At 42.3% G+C, this 20,849-nt stretch overlaps 1 long non-coding RNA gene across 1 annotated transcript; it reads left to right on the top strand.

Moving 5' to 3' along the window:
* The first annotated feature begins 4,161 nt into the window (after positions 1-4,161).
* Positions 4,162-7,109, top strand: LOC307199584. The gene is made up of 3 exons (XR_013832083.1): positions 4,162-4,451; positions 4,654-6,359; positions 6,403-7,109. It is a non-coding gene; the product is annotated as an uncharacterized lncRNA (long non-coding RNA).
* Positions 7,110-20,849: the final 13,740 nt, after the last annotated feature.

Here is a 20,849-nt window from a genome sequence, read left to right as displayed (position 1 = left end):
CAGATACTAATTCTTGTTTTTCAAATCAATGAAAGCCTCTGAAAATACAGGGTCATGGGCAGCAGTCCAAGTCATTCCTGCATCAAACTGGCCTTGATAATCCACAGACACTAAAAACTACCCCAGTCATTATGTTATGGGTAAATTCAACAAGCAAGTATCTTTGTCTATAATCTTGATTCTTGCTTTAAGATGGCAGGATAGAGAGCCATTTGCTTAATTAGAATTGCTGTGCTTTGAACTTTAAGCAGGCACCGTCAATTCTGCAGATTTGAGAGCACTTTGCAGGCATTAATTAGTTAAATTTAAGAACATAGGAGACTTCCTTATACCAGGTTAGACTATTTGTTCACCTAGCCCACTGTTGTCTACCCTTGACAAGCCACAGTTCTCCAGAGTCTTATGCAAAGCTCATTCCGATCACCTGCTCCTCAGACCCTTTTAACTGGATTTGCCCCAGATTGACTATGGGACCTCTCATCAAGCATGTTTTCTACCACTGAGTTATGGTTATTCCCATCATACTTTCCCCTTCCTTTGAGAGAGATAATGTGCACTATCTTACCTTAAACTGACCCATTAACAAAAAGTTTATAGTTCTAGCCAATTTCTAGAACTCCAGAAGCAGGCAGCTTGTGACTATGCAAATGAATGTCATAGGAGTGAGCAACGTGGTGGCCAAGTTTGCTGATAATATTAAATTATTCAGGCTGATAAAAACAGAAAGGAATTTGTGAGGTGCTCCTAAAGGATCTCTCCAAAATGGGTAAATGGGTATTAAAAAGGCACATTGCAGTTCAATATGAGGAAGCGAAAAGTGATGCACAGTGGAGTTAAAAGCCCCAACTTCACATCTACTACTCTAATGGGGTCTGAACTGGTTGTAACAGATGAAGAAAGAGATCTGGGTTTGAGATGGATAGCTTAATGAAAATGTCGATCCATTGTGTCGCAGCTGTGGAAAAGGTAAATTCCATGTAAGAGTCCTTAGGAAAAGGATGGAGGAGGGTGGAAAAAAATTAAAACTGTCTGTATCAAAATTCATTTATAATTGTTGCAACCACACTTGGAATTCTGCGTACAGTTGCTGCATCTTTCATCTATCTATCTATCATCTATCTATCTATCTATCTATCTATCATCTATCACAGAGCTAGAAAAGGTGCTGAAAAGCACAACCCAAACGCTCAAAGGACTGGAGCAACCTTCCTAATAAGGAAAGGTTACAATGTTTTGTGCTTTTTATTATGATAAATAAATAAAGGTGAGTAAACAAGGATATTATAAAGTTGTGTGTGGTGTGGATAAAGTATTACTAAGAGACTTTCTCTCATAATTCTAGAACCCTGGGTCATGCAATAAAGCTAAATCATGGGAGATTTAATACCTATAAAGTAAATAATTTCACCACAAAGGTGTGGTGATGGTCACCAATTTGGATGGCTTTAAAAACATTAGACAAATTCCTGGAGAATCAGGCCATCAGTGACTGCAAGTCATGATTACCATCTTGCCTCCAGTATCATATGAAAGCAACTTGCCTCTGTATTCCAGTTCCTGCGGATCATGAACAGGAAAGTGTTATTCCTCTCATGCCTTACTTGTAGGGTTCACACTGTTTGGCAACAGTGACTGGAAAGGCCTTCAGTTTGAGCCAGCCATGCTGTTCTCATGTTCTTACCATAGGGACAAGAATTGCTATTACATAGACTCAAGTCACTATAGAAAGTGCTCTTGCAGTGGTCCTGTGTCATTCAGGCTTGCAAACTGGATAGACATTGCTATTAAGAAATAGCAAGAGACAGAACGATTTAGGTAGAGCTCTCAGGAGACTGAATGTGAAAGCAGCAGGGAGCAGACCTAGCATATATAGATCACTTAAAGCACTGACCTTTATATCTGACACTTTTCTCAAATCCCACTTTTTATCTTAAGTGAAATGGGATAAAACCTTTGGAATACTCCATCTCATTTGAGCTTCTGGGATTCATGTGGGCCGTAGACATCCCACAAGGAAGAGAAAGGTCATACATTATTATGAACATTCTTACAGCTCAGCAAAACACCCACCCTTACATACACACACCCAAAAAATGTGAGGCAGTGCACCTGTGTTGACAGCAGACCCACAGTTTCCATGATACACAATTATCTTAATTCAGTTCCCATGCATTATAAAGAGTGAAGGGGCATGTAAAAACTTTAATAGTGATGCTCTTTCCTTTATTGCTGCAGACTGGGGGCGGAAGGATCTATGGCTCTCCAGATATTGCTGTTGAAGAAAGTTACGGAATGTAATGTCTATCTGTACTTTAGATACCAAAAGCAGTTTGTCTGCTATTCTATGTGTGGACATCAAGCCTAAGGATGTGGAGAGAAGGAAGAACCTTGCCTTTCAGGGAAATTGACTTCTACAGCTTAATATGGTCCAAGCTAGATGAGATGGCAGAGATCCATAACAGGCAAATACCTGTGTGAGAAGGGGCAGAACAGGGGTTGGGATGTGGCACTGGGATATCTTCATATTATTTTACCTGATGAAATTGCCCCTCAAGCCATCTGTTCTGCTAAGAAGAACTTATGGACACAGCCATTAGCTTGGGTCAACTTTCCTACAGGAGAAACTTTGTTAATCTTCCGGAAGACAGAAGACTCAGTTCTTTTCTGCAGTAGGCTAGCATGACTACCTTTAAGGCAAGCACAGGAAAGGTCAGCCAGGGCTAGTGATTTCTAAGAGAGGTGTGCATCAGATTCAAATGAATCCCAAGGCAAGCTGGGACTAGATCTAGACACATCAAAAAAAGCATTTCAGGAAAACATGCTGTAAACTTTATTATAGGAAATGGCGTTGGCAAAAGACAGGACTCCACAGCACCATCTGGTGTCACAGTGTTACAACGCATATAAAATACTTTTTGTTTACTAATGTATCTGAGTCCTGGGTTCCTTAGAGATATTTTGCATTTGTCAGAAGCAAAGCTGTCATCTCTAAGTTTGCCAAACCGCCTCCAAGTTTACCATAACGCCAGGGTGGTGTGGTGGGGGGAGAGCAAGTACCAGATTGGGGAGAGGGCATGGGGGAAGAGCTCCATTGTGACTGGCAGGTCTAGTTTGTAATCAGAGGGGATGGTTTTGCTAGCACTCTCCAATCCCCATGCTTTGGAGGAGGGAAAAGCTTTCCAAGACTGAAACTTGCAAGCTCAGGACGGTTTCCAATGCAGCGGTAGCTCTACCACTCCATTAGGCCCAGCAGGCAGGGACTAGGATTAGGCCTGCACCTTAAATCATCTTCGGGTGGCATTCACATCACTTGAATGGGAACTCCTTTTGCAACTTGTAAGATTATAAGTCATCGGCAATGTATGTGCTCTTCTTCCCCACCCCACCCCATTTATTAACCTTGGCATCAAGTTACCGTATTTTTCACTCTATAACACGCTCCAGACCATAACACGCACGTAGTTTTTAGAGGAGGAAAACAAGAAAAAAAATATTCTAAACGAAATAGTGGATATATGATTTTTGTGGTTCATGCTGTGGCCACAGACATGTGATCTGACAGTGAGTTTGGAGTAGCCCAATGCAAAAGTCCTGAGGATCCATGTGGATCCATGCTTTGTAACCACGGAGGAGGGAAGGAAGGGGAACCATGGATCCTCTGCTCACGACTGCAGCAGATCCCCCGCCATCCGTAGGCATTCGCTCCATAACACGCACAGACATTTCCCCTTACTTTCTAGGAGGAAAAAAGTGAGTGTTATGGTGCAAAAAATACGGTATTTGCTTCTGTAGAAATAAAAAGCATTTACTACCTTCTGCAAGGTATTGCACTAAAACATCCATTTATATCTCTGCTGAATTGCAAACGTCTCCACTACATTGGCACCTTCTAGTAGAGATCCAGAGGCTTTAGTCTCTTAAAAAATTATACTCATTTCATCATTCCATCAGTTCTGAGGTCCCACTATATTTGCTCCTAGAGACTGACACTAAGAGAGAGGGAGAGGGAGAGGGAGAGTTGTGGCTTACGAATACAGTACGTCTGGCTGGAGGTATTTTCAGTCATGTCAGCATAATGAAAGTAGATGAGTGTGTTCAAACTCTGTTGGAAACAGTTACAGTTGCCAGCTGTAGAACAATTTACCCAGCAGTGCTGGTTTGGAATGTAAAGTGGCCTTTGCTGTGTGTTAGATTAGTGTATATAGCATTTCCCCCTCTTTTCTTTAATCTGCTTCTCTTCTTATGCATTGTTTAGACCTAGGAAGATCACCATGGATGCAATCAACCAGGCATTTCGGCAGCACAACCTCCATTCATTTCGATAGGACAATTTTTAAATATATACTAAAAAACAAAACAAAAAACCAACCCATGCAAACCTCACTAAAAGGAATGAGGAATGCCAAAGTTATGCACCCTACCTAACAGAACCTAAACAGATTTACTTGGAAGTACGGTAAGTACTATTGATTTTAGTGGAGGCTGATTGCTCATCTCTGCATTTTTTTATTCAACAATAGCCTGCTCAGCTGCAGCACATGGATGAGTATGCCATAAATGGCAGAACTTTGAGCCTGCCCTGAACAGAAACTGTCTGGGTTGGGAAATATAGGCTGAGTGCAGTGTGCAAATAATTTTATTTGGTGTGCTTAGGATTGCTGTGGCTGCCTCTATCTGAAATGAGTGGGCTTGATACTCCTTGGCGTAAACACCAAACCTGAGAAGCACCTGCGGAGGACACCAGCAAACTGATGTCTGGTGAGTGGAGAACCATCTAGTTGCAAGAGGCTGGGGGAAGATACTGGAGATGCTTGAAGATGGGCCCATGAGTCCCTGCCCACTCCAGTATGCCTGGTGTTCCTAGACTGTACATGAATGTCACAAAGGCTCAAAGCCCTGGTCTAGGTATCAGTCCAGCATGCAGTGGTAATTTCCCCTACCTTCAGCCCTAAAGAAGTGCTAAGGAAAAGGCCAAGTATGGTTCCTAAACAGCACACTAAGCTCATCTTATGTGTATCTTGCATAGTGTATTTTGTGCTGGAGCTAATAGGTTCTTGGTCTTCTGACAACTGTGTTTGCTGAGACTACCATGTACAAGCTTTGAAGCCCCTGAATAAGGTGCATGGGTCAAGGAAGCCCTGGGCTTTACTGAAAAAAGACATAATGAGGTGGGGAATAACTGCTACAGTGAAGTGGATATGGCTACGACATCAGCCAGGCTCTCAATGAGAGCTTAAAGAGTGGGAGCAGGGCTCTCTCCGTAGGGCAGTAGGATCTCTGCTTGCTGGAGACCCTCACTTTGCAGCTCACGCTGCATTGATCAGCCCAGTTACTTTTGCTGAGCCATGGAAAAACCGGAGGAGTCAGGTTTGAATGCAGTAACACACTTGCCTGCAACAGAGGAGTGGCAGTCTCAATTACATGGACCTTCTTCCTACAAGAACCAAGTACCTCCTAGAAGAACTCATACTCATCTTGTGGCTGGCAAAGTAGCTGCATGACAATGAAAGATTGCCCTTCTCACCTGGAACATGGCTGGCTGGGCTGCATCCACCAGATACCCTAGCTTCATCACTTTCTTAACTGGCTTTGATATTCTCATCTAGGACATAATGAGGTGACTACTAGGTGGATCACCATGGTTCTAGGGGTGAGTTCCTGCTCCTTGAGGGGGGCCAGACATAGCAGCACCATTGGTTAAGGCATCATTGGCTCCTAGGGTGACCATATTCTGGTTCTCCCCTTAACTGTGGAAATGATCGCAAAGAGCTGAGTAGTACTGGAAAACAAAAAGGGGTGTAGATAATAGTTCTCCCCTGAATTATGGTACCTTTCCAAGTGGCCAAAGTTGCCCTGGGAAGGGTGCTGAGCTGTGTTTATAGCCAGGAGCAGAACAAAGTGAAGAGAACTCCCCTCCAGTCCACTCTCCAGGTACCACTTCAAGGAGACAGCATATAAAAAGTAAAGGTAAAGGACACCTGGACGGTTAAGTTCAGCCAAAGGCGACTATGGAGTTGCGGAGCTCATCTGACTTTCAGGCAAAGGGAGCCAGTGTTTGTCCACAGACAGCTTTTGGGGTCATGTGGCCAGCATGACTAAACTGCTTCTGGTGCACAGAGGACCATGACAAGTGCCAGAGCGCACGGAAACACTGTTTACCTTCCCACCACAGTGGCACCTATCTATCTACTTGCACTGGCATGCTTTTGAAGTACAGTACTAGGTTGGCAGGAGCTGGGACAGGGTAACGGGAGCTCACCCTGTCATGGGGATTTAAACCGCCAACTTTCCGATCGGCAAGCCCAAGAGGCTTAGTGGTTTAGAGCACAGCGCCACCTGCATCCCATAGACAGAATTAGGTCCCAGAGGCTCATTAGGTCCCAGAGGTTCATTAGGTCCCAGAGGCTCATTAGGTCCCAGAGGCAGGGCCTACCCAGGGTGATGCTGCAATTGTAGGCTGCCACCCATGCCCATCCTTAACAGATGCTGCTTTCTCCCACATACTGACGCAGGGGCACATCTTGAGATCCCCAGACATGACAGGCATCTGGAATTTCCCCAGGTCATTTAGTTAATGCAATTTATCAGGGACAGCCTAGCTAGGACTTTTATTGCACCATTACCTAAGGGTTGGGTTTTATTGTGAATGCAATGCACGGGAAGGGAAGGTTTTGTCCTTTCTTCTCCAATCATAATCCTGGTGGAAACTGAACACCCCCACATTGCATATAGCTGTGGAAGTAGAAAAAACCCCTAAGTACAAAGGAGAATGGGGAGAAGGCCAGTAGCCATGTGAAAGGTTGATTCTTATCAGGATTATCCCTGACAAGAGAAAAAAGTTGTATCTCCCCTCCCTATATGCTGCAGTCCCAGTGTAAATTGGGCCTTTCACACCTAGTATTAAATGTTCAAAATCTCCAGGTCTGACTGCTAACAACACTATAAAAGAACTTTCTAGTTTGGTCCTCACTCTGCTTCCATCTATAATAGCTGCACAAAACTTGATTACAACCCTTGAATCCATTTTCACTTGGGTGGTAAGCTTTAAATTTGTCTCCTCAAAGGTCAGTGCTGAACACATATGCCATCTGCATTGTGGCTCGGCAAGCCCTTCAGTCATAGCAAATGTTGTATGGTGGGGGGCTGTCAAAAACTCTTTCTAAAAAGTAGTAAAATAAGATTCTTCATTTACTTGGGGGGGAATGGTTTGTGAAAAGAAACATTTAGCCTTGTTGGAACCCTTCATTTGCAAATAACACTGACAATCACACAGTGGCTATTTCTGATACAAAAAAGAGTGGCATAAGTGCAAACATGGCATAAGTGGAAACTCACATATGCTGCTGAGTTGTCCCATTAATGTTAATGGGATTACTCCCACAAAAGGGGTTGCATAATTACAGTCAAGTTACAGTCAAAACATATTCCTGTAGTTATCAATAGCATGTTTCTCCACAGTATGACTGATGCTGTCATATATAGAAAAAGCTGTGAAGAATTCCACATTAAGAAAGTCATTGTAGCAATGCTTGTGAGGGTCTCTGCATTTCTTACCAGACAGAAGTTATCTTGCAGACCACTATCATATCTAAGACACAATAAAGAGGTTGATATTTCTGCTCCAAGAAAGGCAACAGAAGCCTACAGAAGCTATGCAACCCCTTGCTAATCATTGACCCTATCTTGACATCTTTACGCCTGTTGAGTAATGTAAACTACCCTCTGACATTCGCCTGAATATATGCATAACAAGCCACATGTTTTTAATATATGTATTTTTAATAAAATTCACAAATATTATTGTATTGTCTGTCCCACTCCTGGGCAGGCTAGAGCGAATGTGCAAGAGGTAGGTTTGCATGGAATCATGTTGTCTGCCTCTTTTTGTTCAATGAAGAAAGAGATTTTCAGCACCACTTTACATAACAAAACAACATGGAGTGGTTCCTGAAGACCACACCCCATAACAGATGTTCTAGTAGCTGGTATTCAAGTACACAATAAAAGCACGATCCTATTCTCTACCTAGGGATGTGGGTGGCGCTGTGGGTTAAACCACAGAGCCTAGGGCTTGACGATTGGAAGGTCAGCGGTTCATATCCCCGCGACGGGGTGAGCTCCCATTGCTCGGTCCCTGCCTAGCAGTTCAAAAGCACATCAAAGTGCAAGTAGATAAATAGGTACCACTCCGACGGGAAGGTAAACGGCGTTTCCGTGCGCTGCTCTGGTTTGCCAGAAGTGGCTTAGTCATACTGGCCACATGACCCGGAAGCTGTATGCCGGCTCCCTCGACCAATAAAGCGAGATGAGCACCGCAACCCCAGAGTCGGCCACGACTGGACCTAATGGTCAGGGCTCCCTTTACCTTATTCTCTACCTAGCTTCTGTTTTTCAACACATTGGTTATGAACATGCTTTTATACCCACCTCCTTACTAGTAGTCCTTAGAATATACCAGAAAGTGTAAATGGGCAAAATATATATTGCTTGTTGCAAAGATATGGGATCAGGGCACTAACTCTAGCTAAAATGAACACTTCTTCATTAAGTCCCATCTTCGGAAGTATTGTATTAGAGTCATCTCAGATTTGTTGCATTACTGTGATCATAGGTAAAGAGACAATCTCAGTGATTGCCATGAGTAAAATGAACAATTTAGGGTCTCCATTTTTGAAAGATGGGCCTCATGTTGGGTAGGCTTCTTGACGATGAAGCTTGTAAAGAAAATATTGTCTACCTCAAGTCATGCCCAAATGGCCATGCTGTGACTCCACTCTGTGGAAGAGTCAGTATTATTATTATTATTATTATTATTATTATTATTATACCCAGGTTGCCATAGTCATCTTCTTTTAGTACAGGGGTAGTCTGTGTGGTGCCCTCCAGATGCATGGCCAATTTGGGAGGAATGATGGGAGTTGTAGTCCCACAAAAACTGGAGGGTACCACATTGGCCACCCCTGCTCTAGCAGCCAGCATGTTTGGGACCTGGTTCCATGTATAGATCACATGTGCATCAGAAGAAGAATGGCAGGGGAGGGGGTGTCTCCAAAATACCTTAAAGAAAACCCTTGCATAAATAGCCCATAGCATCAGAGAGACAAGGTTCTGCTTTACACGGCATTGCAAAAGTCTACAGAGATATGGCCTACTAGTATCTAATTGGTATTTCAATACCTTTAAGCTGTGACCTAAGGAGAGAGAGAAAGGGAGCGAGGAAAATGTTACAAAGCAATCTGCCTCATGATCCTAGCGAGCAGGACAAATGCATCTCTGTATACTGTACATACATAAACAGCTTGCTCTCAGCTGCCATTTTATGTCGCTATACCTTCAATTGCAATTACATCAAATCACATTGGCATTACAAAGATTTGTGGCAATCTCAGCTTTCCACATCATTGACAGCTCAGGAGATGCATCTGAAATTCATAGTAGCCTCATTGCCTATGGCGAGAGAAATTCATGCTGCTAAATTTTTATTTTAGAATTCAAGCTGCTTTCCCTCAGTCTAGGGCTCCCCCATTTTTTAATCTTTTCCTGCCTCGTACACTCCATCAGAATAACCAGCCAATATTGTTAAACTGTCAGGTGGTCTCTGCTACCTCTGAATTTTATCGGTAGAAATAAATACGATAGCATTTTAGAAGAAGAGAAATAAAACAATTCTTTTTTGGGAGAGTAGGATTTTTGGAATAAACATAATGAAGATCAGAGGGGAAAATGTCTGTAAACTTTAACTTGGTGGCTCATTTCTTTCTTTCTTTTTAAAAAAATCTTTTTTAAAAAAGAAGAGAAAGGTTGGAAGAGACTATTCAGGCTGATTTACTACACAGACAGATAGGGATGCCAGCCTGCATCCCAAAATTGAACTGCGTTCAAGGGAAAGAGAATTTAAAATCCCAGAAAGAAGAAATATTTCCAAATTAATGGCATTGCCCGAATGCCTTGGCTCTTTGCACCCCACCAGGAAGGTTTATTATTTTCTGGTAAAATGTTGCTAGAATGGGGAGTGGTAGTCAGTGATGCGTCAGAGCTGCTCTTTGAAGACATTAAAAAGCTGAATGCACAACAAAGAACAGATGTTCCAGCATGCTTTATTTATGCACCCATCAGCAATCTTCCAATGACCACAAAACACAGGCTTCTCTCCCCCCCGCACACGCACTGCACAATATTATTTTCTGATCAGCCCATGCTATATATTTTTCCTGTGTCTGAAGACCTTAGTGACTGTGGTTGTTGTTGTTGTTGTTGTGTGTGTGTTCACGCGCGTGCACGGATGTGTGTGTATATGTGCTTGAAAGTCTGCCTTCATCAAAAGCGGCTTCTATTGAACTGTAGAACAGGTGTGGATTCTGCAATTAGATCACATTTCAGGAGGGCGGGTGGAAGAGAGAGAGAGAGAGAGGGAGAGAGAAAAGAGATGCTCGGTGCTCAGACAGACAGAGGGTAATAATGGCGGTGAATTCTTCACAGTCAAATGCAGCACCATAGCGACCAGTAACAATGAAGAATAATAGGTATTAGTATTAGGGTGATTATTTTTAGTTTATGGACTCAGTTGATTGAATACTGCCATAAGGCACTGTTAACGTGTGTTCAGGGCTCGCCAGCTGTAGAGCAAACTTGTTTTACTGGCGCTTAACTGAGATTCTCATCTCTCTCCCACCCCCTCAGCTCACAATTGGAACAAAAAGTAACGATTAGGAAGCAAGATGTGATGCAGATTAAATGTTATAATGGACCAAGAGTTACATGAAATGTTATAATGGACCAAGAGTTACATGAAAAGCTCAGAAATGGTCTTTAAAGGCACAGTATTTATCTCCATTTTGCATTTGTCTGAAGGGCCTCCATCTTTTAAACATAAAACTAAAGGGCACTGGATCTCTCTCTCTCTCTCTCTCTGGCACAAACAAAAAAACATGTAACTTTCCATCTGTAATAAGGAACCTATTTGGTAAGAAGCATTCCAATTGTTTTATAGCTGCACACTGTAAATACATTGTTGCATGGCACCCCAATCTCCAAGTGGTTCGAGATTCCAGGGGTTCCGGGTGCTTACCCCGGATTTGTGTTTCCTTTTGAAAATGAGGCACAGGAGAGACTGTGCTGTCTTTACAATATATGGTTTATTTACACATATACACAACATGAGCCTAGATGATGGGCTTCACAGCATTAACATCCCCAAGGGGTCTTGTTTCTCCCATAGCCACAGCCTTGCATTTAAACAGAAATCAAACATTGCTCTCAAATGTTGTTCTGACTCTCTCTCAGGCTTGATGCTTTAGGTCTCATCACTGCCAAACTCTGCTCTCAACTTTTTTCTGTTGAGGGAGGGGCCCCCACCCATTTGCCATCATTTGCACCAAGCCCACCATCACAGCACCAGGAAGCTAGCTTGGCTTGATTAGATTTTAACACTTGCGGGATCCAGAGATTAGAAGTGTCTGGCACCCAGCTTAACACTCCAAACTCATAACAATATGCTAAGCGCAACACAACTGCCAGCGGTTTGGGCGGATCTGATTTAAAGAGTCAAATTCTCAAAAATACATAGGTTAAGAACTGAGCAAGTAGAAGCGGACACGTTTTTATTAGAAGTCACAGAAAGCTCAATTATTTATTGTAAGCTGAGAACCCAGAACAAAGGGTTTTCAAGGGGATACGAGAATGGCTTTAGATGGAGCTGTCTAGAATTGGCGACTGAGTTGGTCAGAAGCCTGCCACTATTTTGCGGTGTGTTTTGATTTTTATAGAACCAGAGATATATTGAGAGATAAACTTTTCTTTTCTAATTTGCTCTATTCCTCAGCATTTCCTGATTTAGTTTTTGTAACGAGCACTCACACTTTACATTGTGGAGCTGGAACAGGAGCTGGCTTGCCCCTCAGTGTTAATTTTTGGAGGTTCACGCCCAGCCTCAGTAATCAAGTTTCTTGCTGGGAGGTGGGGCCAGCCCCATTTATAAATAGGGGGTGGAACTGACAATAGCCAGACAGTTGGCTCTGGAGATTCACCCTCCCTACCCTCCCTTTGTTTAATGTTTCTTGTTTGCAGGTTAACTTTTTCTTCCTGTTTAGCGGGCGCTGCTACAGTCTTTGACTGGTTGCTGTTGAAGGACCGGGAAGAATTTTTCCTTCATTAGCAGGTTTTGTCTTCCCTGTAGCAATTCGTCACAACTTTGGGGGTTATGGCCTTGGTTGAATTCTTCAGTCTTTTCTTCCCTATATGGGAGTGAGGGCTGAAGTGATGACTCACCCCACTGTGGCGGTGATTCCAGGGTCCCCCTCTTAAAGGGGTTATATATATATATATATGGGTGTCACTGGCCATACACTGAAAGGTTGTCAGTGTGTGAGGATATGGGCTTGGCTGCCTGCTATACTTACGTCTCACAGAGCACCCCCATATCCCATTTACCTTGATGAGCCCCAGTTCCCCCTGGCTGTGGGGGCTGGGAAGGATACACGCCCAAGGCCTAAGCCAAGGTCTTCCTACATTCGGAAGTTTAATAAAGTTGTGGCCTAATTTTAATTCCATATAATGTTGTCAGAGTCTTTATTCCTTCCTTATGATCCCTGGGAGCTGGGGCTGTTGCTGCCTGGTCACGCAATGTAGACAACCATTTATGTGATCAGAACACTTCCCTCTTACTATGCCAGTTTTCTGCAATTTTTTACCTACACCTAATTCCCATGGACTCTATATCTATATCTATATCTATATCTATATCTATATCTATATCTATATCTATATCTATATCTATATCTATATCTATATCATCTATCTATCATCTATCTATCTATCTATTATCTATCTATCTATCTATCTATCTATCTATCTATCTATCTATCATCTATCTATCTGTCTATCTATCTTTGGGGCTGTTTGCTGCAGCCCAACATTCAAATCACTGGCTATTCTGTTCATGGTTATGGTGCAGAATTTGTTTTAAAAAGTGATCGCTGTGAGGGCTAACACCCCACATTTGGCCTTCCTCAAGCAGTGAGGAGTATTGACAAGTGACACTGGTACTAGGAAATACTTTTGCAATGTGTGGATAACTGGTCACAGCCCCAAGCCAACTCGTCATGGAAGACTATTTGAAGGACTGATCGGAGACCTGGTAAAAAGAGGTTCCTGTTTCTTTATGCTTTTGGGTGGTTTGCTGAATGGACAATTTGTCTACTGGGGGAACGGAGACAAATGATTTGCCATATGAGAGAGAATACAGGAGAGAGAGAGAGAGGTCAGAGTTAGCTGGAAACTTGAGGCTATTCAAGTTGCTCCCTGGGGATCTGATATTGGCTGTTTCACCTTCTTATAGGAGTACATATCCCTGCACTAGGCTCTGCTTTTATAGATTTTAAAACAAGGCAGATATTATGACAGCACTTCCAATGACATGAAACCCTACAGCTGGGACCGTAGCACTGCTTGGAAAAGTGAGAAGCATGTAGTATTGTACTTTTTCTCCCTGGCAGGTAAGTTTGCTTCACTGCTCATTCACAGAATAGCAGATCAGCACCTGACTGAACAGGATGCACTTATCCAGTCCCCTCCTCATCCAGTGCTGCACCGTCCATGTGTGTGGACGGTTATAAATAGTTAAATGTGCGTATAAGTTTGTGGAAACAACATTTAAACCTTTCAATTCTATCTCCACATCCATCCCCATCACCTAGCAGCCATTCCAGGTGGCAGAATCTGGGTTCCAGGATATACAGTATTCAGCTAGGTTGTACTCAGAGCAGACCCACTGAAATGATCAAACCTTAGTGAGTCATGTCTATTATCATCAATGGCTGTACTCTGAGTAAGACAAACATTGGAGACAACCAATCTGGCATTACAGGCTCAAGGTGATCAGAAAGGGGCGTGGGGACACAGTTAGTTATCCTCTTAGACTCTCGGTACGTTGAGCCTGTGTTTGTGCAGAGCTAAACTAAGAGTACCACCATGTTTTGTATTATGAGTCAAGAGTATGCTGATAACCATTTGCGGATATCTTTGTGGATGCAGAATGCTGTAGTGACATATGGAATGTGCAAAACCTATTTGTATTTATTTACTTAAGAACATTTCTAACCCAGTTGGGATGAAAGAAAAATCTGCAATCGACATACACAACATGTTAATCCCCGCATCATTATAAAACAGATAAAACAAATAAAAAAGTCCAAATTATCAATTTGCAGGGTCCAGCTTTGATTACAAAATTCAGTGATAAGAGAAAGCCTGGGAGAATAAAAGATGTGTAAAACAATTAGTGGAAGAAGCATCCTGGACACAGAAGGAAGAGCATTCCGAAGTACAGGGTGGCAAGAGAAAAGGTCTGTTTCTGAGTCACTGTCAAATGGCCCATGAGGCATCCTCTGATAATAAATTCTCCTCAGATGTTCTATGTTATCTAAGAGGTCTAAGATATGGGCAGACAATATTTCAGGTAACCAGGTCAGGAGTTGTTCCGGGCTTTGTATGTCAATAACAAGGTCTTGAACATGGTACAGTAGCTAAAGGCAGCATCATAAAGAGACCAGGCTTTGTCAAAATCCTGCAGAGGTACAGCATAATTTTTTTACTTAAATAGATGAATATAAGATCAGAAAACATCCACTAGTACCACCTGGTAAAATAGAAAATCCCAGCCACCTGGTACCTAAAAATCTGTGATAATTACATTTTATTTCACACAGATGATAAAAAAAATAGAGTTGAGCTATATTATTTATGCTTATGATGTATCATTTTTGAAAACAACATGTTATATCCAGACAGTTCTGTCATCACCATGTCATCTGAAGAGTTGCTTTTATCATCACCACATATTGTTTTCACAGCATGCATTATTGACATGATATTCTTACAATAGCTACCTCCTGAACTGCAACAATCTGACTTCATGGTAATTAAAGAGGTATGGTAGCCCTGTTACTATCACAGCATAACGGTGACCCACAACACATATGAAAATCACCTATCCAGCTTAAGCACTCTACACACACATTACAGAGAACTGGGTAGAGGCTAATGAGAACATAAGTACAGAAGGCGGCTGAGGTATTGAGCTAGCTCTCTATGAGACATTCCTAGGCCTCTCTCTATTGCACTGAATAATGAAAACGAAGGATTCTGGACAACTCTTCAGCAGCTCTCAGAGGAAAGCTGGGATTGGAGAACTTTCATGAACAGTTCTACAGTATATACTTGTCACTCAAGTGTATTCCTATTGATATCCCTAAAGCAAGTGCTGGGGAAAATTTCAAGTGGCTTGCAGATACATCTCAAGTTATGGGCAAACTAAGAGTCTGGGACAATCTAAATGATGTGGAACCTTTAGTAAGATAGGAGTAGTGATCAATTGGGGCTCGCTCTGTACACTGTTACTTTTGGCACAAGTGGAATTGAGTACAGTACAGTACTAGCAAGCATGAAAGAAGTGATGGTGCAATGGCCCCTGAGGATATACAGGCAAAACCATATCAGAGAGAGAGAGAGAGAGAGAGAGCGAGAGAGAGAGAGAGAGAGAGAGAGCGCATAAGAGCACATGCTGAGTCCAGTGGAATAACTTCTCCCCTCCCATAGCACATTAGGAGAGCATCTTTGGAAGGTTCAAAGCTATGGAGACTCGTTGGTGAGCCATAGTAGGGAGACATTCACCTAGAGAATAGAGAAAAGGAGTACAGTGGGGAAACCATGGGAAGCAGTGTGCAGAAAAAGGAATGGTATGTGCAGAAGAAGAAAAAGCCTTAATGATAAGCAGAGTCACAGATTTCTCCAGGAAAGAATAAGGGACTCCGAGGATACCTGGTTTGCAATGAAGCAGGTGGGGAAGCTGACAGTAGTCTAAGAAGGGTGACATTTGGGTAAGTGCAGTTTGTCAATACAAAAACAGATGTAACATTGATTTCTTCTGGTCTGAGCTTTCATAAGTAATTACCTACTTCATCTAATGTTATATACCATAATATAGCCTGGAAAGAAATATATTTCTGTAACACAACACAACTTAAATAGAGTTAACAAGGGTAATTCTTCTGTGTTCACCTTGATCAGGAGTAGTTGACACGGTGCCTTCAACAAGGTGTAGACTACAACTCCTATCATGTCCGACCATTAGCTACACTGACTGAGGTTGATGGGAGTTGCAGTCCACGACATCTGGAGGACATTACATTTGTGTTACCTACCAGTGGTAGGCAGAGGCGGCCTCACAAGAGGTCATGCCTGGAGTCAAAACTGGGTGGAGCCAGTCTTGGTGAAAAATCTTCTGCCATACATATTTGCCTGTCAGAATTAATTTTATCCATTTTCTAGTTCTGAGTGGCTTTTTACATTGCGCTGCTTTTTGGAGCAGGTGGGTTGTAATTGAGTCACTATAAGTGCCTACATACAGTAACCAGAGAGTTGTATAACTGCATTGTGTTGAAAACTGTGCTATGCTTTTTGACACACTTGTATTTAAAGGATACAGGTAATTCTGTAAACATATTATTATCTGTAAATATTACCTGCTAAAAAGATTTTCTTTGCGGGAATAAAAGCGAGGAACCAGTGGTGATGATAGAATTACAGAAGCCATTTTAACAAAGGTTTCGCCAAAGCTTTCATCACCTGTGCACAGTTCACAAAGAAGGCCGTGCTTGCAGCAATTTTATCTTTTGCTGTTGCTCCTTTTTTCTTGCTGTCACTGCTTTTCCCTCTTTCTGCCTCTGCATCACCTGCGCAATTTGAGCTAAGGACCGTAGGTGTCCTTAGGGCTATAGGCTGCCCAACACTGTTCTAAGTGGTGGGTACACAGGATATGTACATCACTTTCCTAATCATATTTATTTCTAAACAGCTAGGGTTTGAGAGTTTAATTTATTAATGATATCAGAAGCCAGTGCTTTTTTTTCTGGGGGTACCCCTAAACATTTTGCGAATGCCTCGTTGAGGGGCAGTATTTCAATATGAATAGGAAAATGAGAGTACCCCTAAACATATTTTTTTTTAAAAAAAAAAAGCACTGTCAGAAACTTCTCAAGAAGGAGGACAAGAACAGGAGAAATTTCACAACGTGAACCCTTCCATAGACAACCAGCTCCGGGGATGTGATTTAAATTATTCCTCTATGTTTTGTTTTGTACAGCAGCATCACAAAAATAGAATGGAATAGAATGGGGTAGTTTAGGGAGAAAAGAGCATACCGGAGGGAGAAAAAACAGAGACAGATTTTTCCCCTACCCTTTCCCCTCCCAAGTAAAGCAACTGACAGGTGCAGCATTATTCTGCAGATGGACCAGGAGTGGCACAATACAATTATAAAAGTCTGGCACACATGTGCTTCTGCTTTACCTTACTTGCCAGCTAGCCAGTCTTTAGCCAGATTTTTGGGGACATCCCCAACAGTTGTTTTGCAGAGAAAGAGAGAGCGAGAACAAAATCAGTCCATGACAGAAGATCATTAGCCATTTTCCAAAATAGGCCTTGTGCCCTAGCCAGAGCTGTCCTGCTCACTTTCTCTCTTCAAATAATGCCTATTCATGTCACAAAATCCACATTTACTTCAAATTCAGATGCACTCAATCTTCTCAAAGAGCTGCTTTTAATTCACAAATGGACATGGGGAAAAGACTTGTGCTTGGTGAAATGTGTAATATTAGAAAACAACAACAACTGCATCCACTTTTAATCTGAAAGATACTTTATAGTAGCCTACCGACCAAGCACCCACTCTTGCCTTAGAGGAACAAAGTGATCCTAAGTTCGGTTTTAACCTTTATTCCAGCAAGGCTAGTTTGGCTTCTTGATCCATAGAACAAATGCCAAACAAAACTTACTGTAGTAAACACCTTAACCCCCTTTCTTCTGCCTGTGCTGTCATTGCCACTGGCACTTCTGCATCAGCACTAGTTAAAAGTTTCTCTGCAGTTCAGGGATGCCGTGAAAATGACTCTTCAAGGGCAGGGAGGTAGTAGAATGGGACAGGGTTGCTCCTGGCCTTTGTGACTGTGTCCTAAAGCATGTGACTCTCTCTTTGTCCCTCTGGGTCCAGGACACATAACTTTGTGTCAACAGGTCATAGAAATAAAAAAAAATGGTAGACCAGCTACATGTAAGTTAAGGAGAACTTGAATGTACCACTTCTATCCTAATAAAAGCTTGATTAAAAGTGGCAGAGATAATCCAAACCCAAGCCACCCTGTTTCTTCTTTGTAGAACAGATCTAGTGCGAAACTGCTCATGTGACCAAGAGCTCATTAAGACTTCTCTCTTTATTGCTAAATGCAAAACATTTCAAAATATGACTCTGTAATCGTGCAATGTAAGCTCTCCAAAATGCTTGTGATGGGCAAGGCATAAAAGCCAGAGAGCTTCACTTTTTTGAGTTATACAAATCAAAGGTTGATAAGAATTAACTGATTATATTCGAAAAAGCTGGAATTCAGGTCAGATGTTACTGTTAGCCACTTCTGAATCATAACCTCAAAATTATGGCAGCCATTCTGAAACACATCATGCCTGTATGAATGAGCATTAAGTATTCTCAGTATCGGCATTCTCATGACAGTTCAAACTTTGTTTCTGCCAAATGATCTGCATTTTTGTGAAGTCTGCATGTGTAAAAACATCCAGGGCCTTTAACTGAAATAAGCAATTAATTCTAATGAAGGAGTGACAGAAGCAGGCAAAAAATCAAATGAATTTTCTGAAGAAGAAAAAACGGAAAATGAACTCGTCTGCATATGGACCTCATCCATGTATTGTTTTAAGCAAAATATTTAATCAGCCTCCAGCAGACTAGCCCTCTTCATCTATTGTAGTAGGTGGGGGTGGGGACCAGTAGGATCTCAAATGTGAACAAATCTATTGTGACCTAATCTTTCATGAACATGGCATCATTTTATCATGTGCACATCAAATTTCAGAATCAAGTTACCCTGGCAAAGCCTAAAAGGTCACATGACCAACAGACAAAACTGCCTGTTATCATTCACTATCATTTCAGGGGATGGACTGACCATTGGTCTGATCTAATGCAAGGGACCATAGCTCAGTGGCAGAGCACATGCTCTGCAGGCAGAAGAGTTCAAATTCAAGTTTGGCATTTCCAGTTATAAAAGGGTTAAGTAGCAGGTGACTAGGCAGCTGGCATCTCTGCTGGAGACTCAGCAAAGCCATGCATAGGAGACAACCCTGGGCTGGTTCAGAAATAGTCCCACCTGGTGTAAGGCTGGACTTCCTGAGAAAGCAGCTGGCTAAAAGGAATAAACTAAGACTATGTGCACATTACCCCAGGGACAAACTTTGGTCTTTAAATTTCAGTGGCGCCCCGTGTGAGGCCAAATTTTGGTGTGTCCCTCACCTCTTGTCTTCTGTTCTGCACATGTACAGTGGTACCTTGGTTTAAGAACAGCTTAGTTTATTAACAACTTGGATTAAGAACGCTGCGAACCCGGAAGTAGGTGTTTTGGTTTGTGATCTTTGCCCTGGAAGAAGAACACGTTTTGTTTCCTGTTGCGTGTGTTCCATTTGTAAATTGAGTCCCCTGCTGCTATGGGAAAGCACACCTTGGTTTAAGAATGCTTTGGTTTAAGAACGGACTTCCAGAACGGATTAAGTTCGTAAACCAAGGTACCACTGTACTACATTATAGTTGCGGCACCCTATGGCAGCATCCTCAGCTCAGCACCCAGTGCAGGAGAACCAGTTGTGCTGCCCTAAACCTGCTTCTGATGACCATTTATTGCAGCTCTAGCATGCTCCCATCATTGGTGTTTGAAGCTGAATACAACATGACATTAGCCATAATCCACAGGTATTCTACAGCTTCTTGGGAAACGTTTCTGCGGTTTAGCTGAGATGTGTACAGTTCAGGCAGCTGATGCATTTGCACAGATGACAGCTTCTGTGAATGCTCATTGGGTGAAGACATCCCCTTCCCCTCTCTAGCATCTACAGCAACGTAAGAAAGTGACTGGAAATGCAGCAAGGGAAATGACCTTGTTGCTTTTCGAGCTACTAATCTATATGTAGCCTCAGTTCTTCTGAACACCTCCTAGCTATGAAAAGATTCGGTGGTATTGACAACACAAGCGGTTAGAGGGGCCTCTCTCTCTCTCTCTCTCTCTCTCTCTCACACACACACACACACACACACTCATATACAACACCTGTGTGGTCAATGTTGACTTAGCTGCCATCTCAGCAAACACTTAAAAATATTTTTGGATACATAAAATACTGCGAGATATACAGAGCTCTTTCCAAACGGCAGACAGATAAATCTTCTTTAATCTCTGCCGAATTCCTCAGCCTGCTCTGCACTTAGAGCTAACTACTATCATTAAAAATGTTTACTCCTTCTCCTGTGCATCATCAAATTGCACCAATTTTCATAACAAAATCTTTGCCCCTGATATAATTTGCTCAGCGCTGCAGATCTGTCTGGAAACTTTTGGAGAAATTTCTTTCTGCCCTGGCCCCTTGGTACAGCACTATCACGGGGCAGAGCCTGCGGCTGAATGATCGAAAAGTAGAATGGAGGGAGAATTCAAGAATCATTCAGGCCTTTGCAATGGAAAAAGACAGGATTTTCTACAATCTATATCAGAAGTTAGAAATCAAACATGGAATACAGCAGTGCTTGCGCCACTGTGAGGTCACATGGATTATTCTGTGGGAATAAATGATCAACCTTATTGCCAAATCCTAAGCATTCTTAGCTGGACTACCCACTAGGCTAAATGTTGTTCACAATTGTAGCCTATGGGGTAGTTCAGCTGTTCTGTGCAGGACCCTTTGAAAGGAATGTTATGTTTAAAGCACCCTTGTACCACTTTAACAGTCATGGCTTC

The sequence above is a fragment of the Podarcis cretensis genome (genome assembly GCF_951804945.1).
Source record: "Podarcis cretensis genome assembly, chromosome: 12".
NCBI classification, from domain to species: domain Eukaryota; kingdom Metazoa; phylum Chordata; class Lepidosauria; order Squamata; family Lacertidae; genus Podarcis; species Podarcis cretensis.
Note: the sequence above shows the minus strand (reverse complement) of the source record. Positions and strands in the feature narration are given on the sequence as shown.